The 7,531-nt window shown below is 37.5% G+C and overlaps 1 long non-coding RNA gene across 1 annotated transcript; it reads left to right on the forward strand.

The window, feature by feature from the left end:
• Positions 1 to 319: 319 nt before the first annotated feature.
• Positions 320 to 1,732, forward strand: LOC132284934 (uncharacterized). Its single transcript, XR_009472400.1, has 2 exons — positions 320 to 614; positions 1,508 to 1,732. It is a non-coding gene; the product is annotated as an uncharacterized LOC132284934 (long non-coding RNA).
• The last annotated feature ends 5,799 nt before the right edge of the window (positions 1,733 to 7,531 follow it).

Raw genomic sequence — 7,531 nt, forward strand, 5'->3', positions numbered from 1 at the left:
TGAAAAAAATTTGAACTTCAAACATTTTTCTTGAGATTTAGAAGGGATTTTATTTAAAAAATTTACTTTTAAATATGTTTTGATAAATAAAAAAAGTGAATAATATAACATTTCATTATACAAAATGGTTACTCTCAACTTTCAATACACAATCTCATATTTAAAAAGAACATTTCATTCCATTTAATCAGTTGTTCTCACTCCTAACATTTGACGAGTGATGAGCTGTAATGTTTGTGAGATAAATGTATATAAATATATATATTTATTAAAATTATAAAGTTATTCCTTTTTCTCAAAAGTTGATGGGCTCCACCAACATATTAACACACAAAAGGCCATAAGGCCATTTCATGAGTCAACTGTTTCCTTTCTCTCTCTCTGCTGCATCATTTCCCCTTTCGGCATCTCACTTTGTTTTTTTTTTCTTTTTGCAATCTCAAAAGCTTGATCTAGCTTTAATCTTTTGGATTTTGGTAGAACATTGTGAAGCAAAGTTGTTGAGCTCGTCGAGGCCGTCAATTTGATAGGAGCCAATCATCATTTGGTGCACTCTAGGGAGTTCAAAATTCTAGGGTTCTTGGGCTCAAATTGGGGATTTTCATCAATTTGAGGTAGGGGTGTTCTAATCTACAATTTCTTGGCCTTTGGTGAATTTTTCCCCTTGAATTTGATTCTAAGCATGCTAAATTTTAATTACTTAGCTTGTTATTGTTGTAGTTCTTTGTAATTATAATGATAATTGTGCTCCTTGTGTTATTTGAGTTCATATAAATGAGCATGCTTAGTGTTTAATGTGTTGTATGTTTCCATGATTATTTATTTATTTATTGTCTTGAAGAAAAATGGATGCTATGGTTATAAATAAATAAAGGAAATGAATGTTTAAAAATTTTCATTAAATTGTGATGATAATGTAAATGGAAATGTGTGAAAATATATAGTGAAATTAATGATTTTAAGCATGAAGTATTCATGCATCCATGGGGAAAGAGAAAGGGGGAAAAAATAATTGTTAGAACAAATAAAAATTGTTTTGGGGAAAATATTTTCTAAAAGTGTTGTGAAAACCGGATGCCTAGGAGGCGCCTAGTGGTCCGTGATGTTGGTGTAGTCTAGAAGGGAATGTAGTTGAGTTAACTAGGCCGGGTGCGACGCCTTGGAGGTGCCTTGTGGTCGTGGATAGTTAACCAACCTTCCTTTCGTGACGCCATGGAGGTGTCTTGGGTCGGACTACACTAACGGTTTGGTTGTTGAAACGGAATTGTTTCGGAAATGGGGAGTGACATTTGCATAACATTGCACTTCATGACATCGTGGTAAATTTGTGATTGGTTGATATTTGTTATATACTTGTTATTGTGGTTGAGAATGGGTGTTTTCCGATGGCATGATCCCGTTCACCTTTTATCTATTCATTGTATGGATTCACGGGGACATAAGAAGTGTGTCTTAGACACTTCCTACTGAACTTATGCTCACCCCCTTATTTTTAACATTTTTTCAGGATATGGAAAAGAGGTGGCGGACGACGGTCCACCACAGGTTTAGATGAGCTTGAAGACCCATTCTATTTTGTTATCTTTTGTATTAGACTCTAATATTTTGTAAATGTAATATTAACTACCTTGTGACACTTTAGTTTAATTAGTATAATGTTGTAAGTTATGGACTTTTAATTCTATCTACATTTTATGGATTGTAATTTGATGTAACTTAAGTGGGTTCCATGTTTGGATGAGATGGAGGAACGGGACTTTTGTATGTATGTAACTATTTTGGGAATGTAGTATGATATTTGAATTGTGCGTTGGGACATGATAAGTTAGATTTAAGGCCCAGTGAGACCATTGCATTTATTTTTGTATTTCTACAGGTTGTTGAGGGACGTTTTCTGCGGAAGTCATGCCGAAATTTTTATAGATTTTATTATTATTTTAGTATCTTTTCGAGTCGTTACAAATTTGGTATCAGAGCTATGGTTCGAATACCATTAGGACGACGGGTAGAGGCCTACCTAGGATTGCATGGGGAGTTGAGTTATTTGCTTACTTGTTTAATTGCTTACGTGATTGCATGCTTATATGTTTATGTGTTAAGGTGTTTAATTATTTGAAAGGCATGCTTAATTGTTTAAATGCTTATATCATTACGTGTTAAGTGGTTAATGTTGTTGTATATTATTATGATTATGTTTATCCTTAGTTGGGTATTTTGGAAGTATGGAAAGTGTTTATGTGTTTCCATTCTTGTCAAATCATTCGTGTGAGGACTCCGTTCTCGTGCGTATTTTAGTGTCATCGTAATTGATCCGTTTCCTTTTCTTATAGCTTCATGGCAACACGAAGGGATCCCGGGGAAAGTTCTAGCTCCAATCCCGTAGAAAGGGATCAGGAGCAAGTTGAGGAAGATATCTTATTGCGTGATTTGGTCCCACCAAGAGAGGGACAAGCGAGGGGGACCGTTGACCCACCTTTTCAGATAAATAGGGAGCAGTTGAGGTTAGCCATTCAGGAGGCTATTTTTGATGCATATCGACCGATAGGTGTGTCATCATCACAGTTTGTGCCACCACCGGCACCACCACCACCACCTCCAAAGAAAAATGAGTTAGATGATACTCTTTACCACATTGCAAAGTTTGTGAAATTGATGCCAACTCTGTTTGAGGGCGGTCCAGATCCGCTTGTTGCGGATAGTTTCATGGATAGGGTGGAGAAGCATATTAATGCCATGAATTTGGCAACGGACAAGTTGAAGATTACATTGGCTACTTACAATTTTGTGGGCGATGCTGAGATTTGGTGGGAGACCGTTTCTCACACCCATAATCTGGATACTAACATATGTTACATTTAAGAAGTCGTATTATGAGAAGTACTTTCCAGCGCCTAAGCGGAGGGAACTAAAGAAGGAGTTTGATGGGTTAAAGCAAGGAAGTATGACAGTTACAGAGTATGAAAACAAGTTTACATCACTTTTGAGGTTTGCACCGGGAATTGCTAATGATGAAGAAGGAAAGATTGAGAAATTTATTGATGGCCTTGATCTTACCATTAGGCCAATTGTAGCTGCTTCAGAACCGACAGAGTATGCAAAAGCAGTGCGAAAAGCTTTAGTGGTTGAGGCTGAGAGTAAGGACAACAAGGCTATCAGGGAGTGCTACAAGCACAACAGGGGTATGAGTACTTTCTCCGAAGGTCAATCAAGTAAGAAGCAGAAGCATGAGCAGTCAGGGTTCAGAGGACAGCAGCCAGTCAGATCTGCACCCACAGCTTCATTGTCCATGGGGTCTTCTAGACCGAATGTTACTTGTTTCAGATGCGGGCAATTGGGACATTACAAGTCCCAATGCACTCAGACATAGGTAGCTCAGATGATTTGTTTCAAGTGTGGGCAGCCAGGGCATCACAAGTCCCAGTGTACTCAGATTCAGGTGGCATCTGGTGGATGTTTCGGGTGTGGCCAGCAGGGCCATAGGGTGAAAGATTGTTTACAGCGGGGCAGTGGTTTGGGCAGAGGTGGAGGTTCACAGCAGAGGCAGATGCAGTCTGCCACAGTTCAGTCAGGGTTTCGACCACCACCACCACCTCAGCCGTCTCAGCCAACTATGTCAGCTGTGACACCCCCGGATTTCCGGATGCGGGTTGGCCAGGCCCACGCCCGATTACCCGAGGATATCAAAACAATTAGCAACAATCGAACACAGAATAATTATATCAAAAGAGATAAATAAAATTTGCTGAAATGAAAACTAAAAGAGTAATCCAATATTTGAAAACCTCAAAAAAAATAACTCCATTGATAAATAAGATATTTCAGATACAACTGATTCACCACGAACACATATCGTTCTCCAATACAACTCGGGAATCCATCTAGTGGACCCCTAAAATAACCCACTGAACTCAAAAGACGGGAAACAAAACCCAAGTCTACACACAAAATATACTCCTATGTCATCGGTGGAGTGAACAACTGTATCTGCTCAGCACGATCAAGCTCTGCAGCCTGGAACTAACGAACACCTGTAAAGAATAATAGAAGAGTGGGTCAGGCCCACGAACAAGTTCTAATCTAACTGCAATCCATACAGTGACCCGATACGCAGATACACCGTAAATACCTCACAATATCTATCTAGTCCATACATATATATATCCACACTATGGGACATTCACTGAACTACAATAGGGGTCTCAACCTGAATAGAAGGTAACATGCGAAAACGCACCCAAAGGTGGGCATGAGTACCTAGACCTAACAGGGTACACCTCAACCTACTATAGCTAGCTACGCATCCACTGCATATACGCGTCCTAACCAACGAGTCTGAGACTCAAGCTCATCTCGTGGTACCATAACCATATATTTAAAGTCCATTCAAATTCATTCATAGGAACTCCAATAAATCGTTCAGCTTATTCAGCTGCACAGACTTATATAAGAGATCCAGTAAGTCGTTCAGTTTATTCAACTGCACAGACTTAAATATAAGGAGAATTATGTTTTTATAATTCGTGCCCTTCTTCCCAAAATAGGTAGGACTGAGTATTCTGAATCAATCTGTCCCCAATATGCCACCGTCCCATACCGGTGCATACAATCCACAAAATCCATATAACTGATAGAACATGTAAAACTGTTCACCAATTTAAAATCCATAAGGCAGGAATTAGCATTTTAAGCTAAACCATACCTCGTATTCCACCGTCCCATACCGGTGCATACAATCCTCCATATCCAGATAAATTACAAGGCATAAATAATAAGCGCGTAATTTATAGTCCAAAACCAACCATCCACATCGTTGCAGAATAGTATTTAGTATTTCAACAACTTAAAACCAAAACCATGTAAATTACAGACTATGAATGATAGTACAGCAATTTAAAATCCAAAACCAATATCCAATTAATTACAGAAGATTTTTAAATGCTTCAGCAATTTAAATCCAAACAATTAACCATATAGTTGCAGGAGATGATTTAATAAATCAACAACTAACATCCAGAGCCTGCATAGATCACATCTAACACATCAATGACCCTATAATATATTTAAAACCATTTTATAAATATATTAAATCCCACTGGAATGCCTAAAAATAAGCCTAAGTATTTAAAACTTCATCTATCCACTAACCGTATACAATGTACATAAGTGTTATACAGTTTGATCCGTTAATTTAGAATTAACCTTAAATCAATTTAGGATCTTAATAACACCCAAAAATTAACTATTTAATCCCTCCGTGAAGTCTCATTAAATTTCTAAAATTTAATCAAGCCATTTAGTTCCTTTCTTCTGTTAGTAGCATACACCGTTGTATATTTTTACACTGCTACATCCTTTGTCTTAGAGACTTAAACTATGCAACAATAAGTTTAATAACACTTAGAATTAACTACTTAGATCCTCTGTTAAATCCCTACAGTTCATTAGAATCACTCAAAAGCTCAAACAGTGCTCAAAACACCAAACAGAGCCCTAGAAAACATTTTCTGGACGTAAAACAAATTGGAGCCGGCTCTTGGAATGGAAGAGCCGGCTCTTCCCCTATTGGAGCCAGCTCCAATTCCCTAGGAGCCGGCTCTTGCTGAAGGGGAGCCGGCTCTTGACTTTCTAGAGCCGGCTCTCTCCCTCTTGAGAGCCTCCAGTTCATCTCTGCTCCGTTTCCGTCAATCTGTTCCTTCTCCAATCAATTCCTACCCCTCTGCTTGTTTCTTAAACTGATCTAAAGGATCTAACACCCTCCTGATAGCATCCTCAAGGTTTGATTATAGCAATTTAAATCAATTACAAAGCTTAAGTTTGCTACCCAACTTAACATGCTGTTAGTATGAACATTGGAACCATATGCAAATTGAAGCGGAACGGATTGCGACACGCATTTAAACTAGAATAATAACATCCCTATAAGCTTTGTATAACCCCAGTAGTGTTCCTATATTGTGTTTACAAAAGTTGTAATCAAATACAGGGACTAAATTTACAACAGAATCAATATACTTAACGTACAGGATACTGAAACAAATATACACGAACTGTAAATATATTGGATTTTAAAACAAACAGACTATCACCCAAGCATATAATAAACATGTAGGTTTCAATCATTGATTAGTTATTCCCTAGAGATTATCTAGGTGCACAGAACACGGCCCAAAGGGAAAGAGGAAGATAGAACTTGCCTTTACAGTTTTGGATTCAAAACCATGTCGCCGTCTCCTAAGCTTTCCGACTATGTCCGAGTACTGTCAACTCCACCCTCTACTGCTCAGCCTTCCCTTCCCCTAAGTTCAAACCCTAAACCGCAACCAAAACCCTCACCTAGGTTACTCTGTTTTCCTCAAACCCTCTCTCTGTTTGCACTCTACAACTCTCTGTATTTTCACTGTATGTGAATAGGGTTTGAAAATAGGGTTTGTTTTTATTTTTCCGAAAACCCTAAGAAAATATAATGATGTATTTATAGAGGTTTAAGGAAAACGTAAATAGAATTCTGAAATTCTGAAAGGAGCCGGAAAAACTCGTGAGAATAAAACAAAACCCTAAAATTATAATACATATTAAATTAGGATTGATAACACCAGTTTAATTATTAATAAATACTAACAATTAAACTAACCCTATATACAGATATACTCAAATATACATGTATATACTTCCATAGGTAATACTGTACCCATCCCCCTCTTATCCGAATAATCCATGAGACCCAAACGGTTGGTCCATCACTACTATCCAAACCCAACTTCCATTAATCAATAAAACTTAAATTTACAAATAATTTAATTAACATTAATCCAAATAAAAACATATATAAATACATATTCAATTTAAAACAATTTAAACATTAAACAAACAATTAAACATTAATTCAAATAAAAACATATATAAATACATATTCAATTTAAAACAATTTAAACATTAAACAAACAAAACACACATAACTACAATTAAATCAATTAACAAAGTAAAACAATTACACACTTAAATAACTAGTCACATAAAAAAAATGTAATAAAAATAATTGAAATTCTAATTTTATCCAATTTTATCCTTTTTAAAATTAGGGGTATTACATCAGCCCAGAGTTCTCGACCTGGTAGGGGAGCTTCTTCGAGTGCACCTACTCAGCAGTCTGGCTATCAGGTAGGCAGTTCTCAAGGGCAGAGGACCCAGGGTCGCGTGTTTGCACTCACTCCAGCCGAGTCACCATCCAGTCCTTCAGTTATCAGGGGTATATTTCTTGTGTCCCATTCTTGGGCTCGTGTATTGTTTGATTCCGGTGCTTCTTATTCATTCATTGCTTCATCATTTGCACGGGCATTGGGTTTAGAGGTTAGTCAGTTAGACAGACCGCTTGGTGTTGACACGCCTATCGGGGGTTCAGTTGCTCTTAGTAGAGTTTGTAGGAGTTGTTCCATCATAATTGCCGGACGTATTCTTGAGTTCGATCTCATCCTTCTCGAGATGACGGGATTTGACGTCATTCTTGGGATGGACTGGTTGTTATCGTTCAGAG

The sequence above is a fragment of the Cornus florida genome, unplaced genomic scaffold (assembly GCF_030987335.1).
Source record: "Cornus florida cultivar Cherokee Brave unplaced genomic scaffold, ASM3098733v1 CherokeeBrave_3.0.0_Hap2_Chr11, whole genome shotgun sequence".
Taxonomy (NCBI): Eukaryota; Viridiplantae; Streptophyta; class Magnoliopsida; order Cornales; family Cornaceae; genus Cornus; species Cornus florida.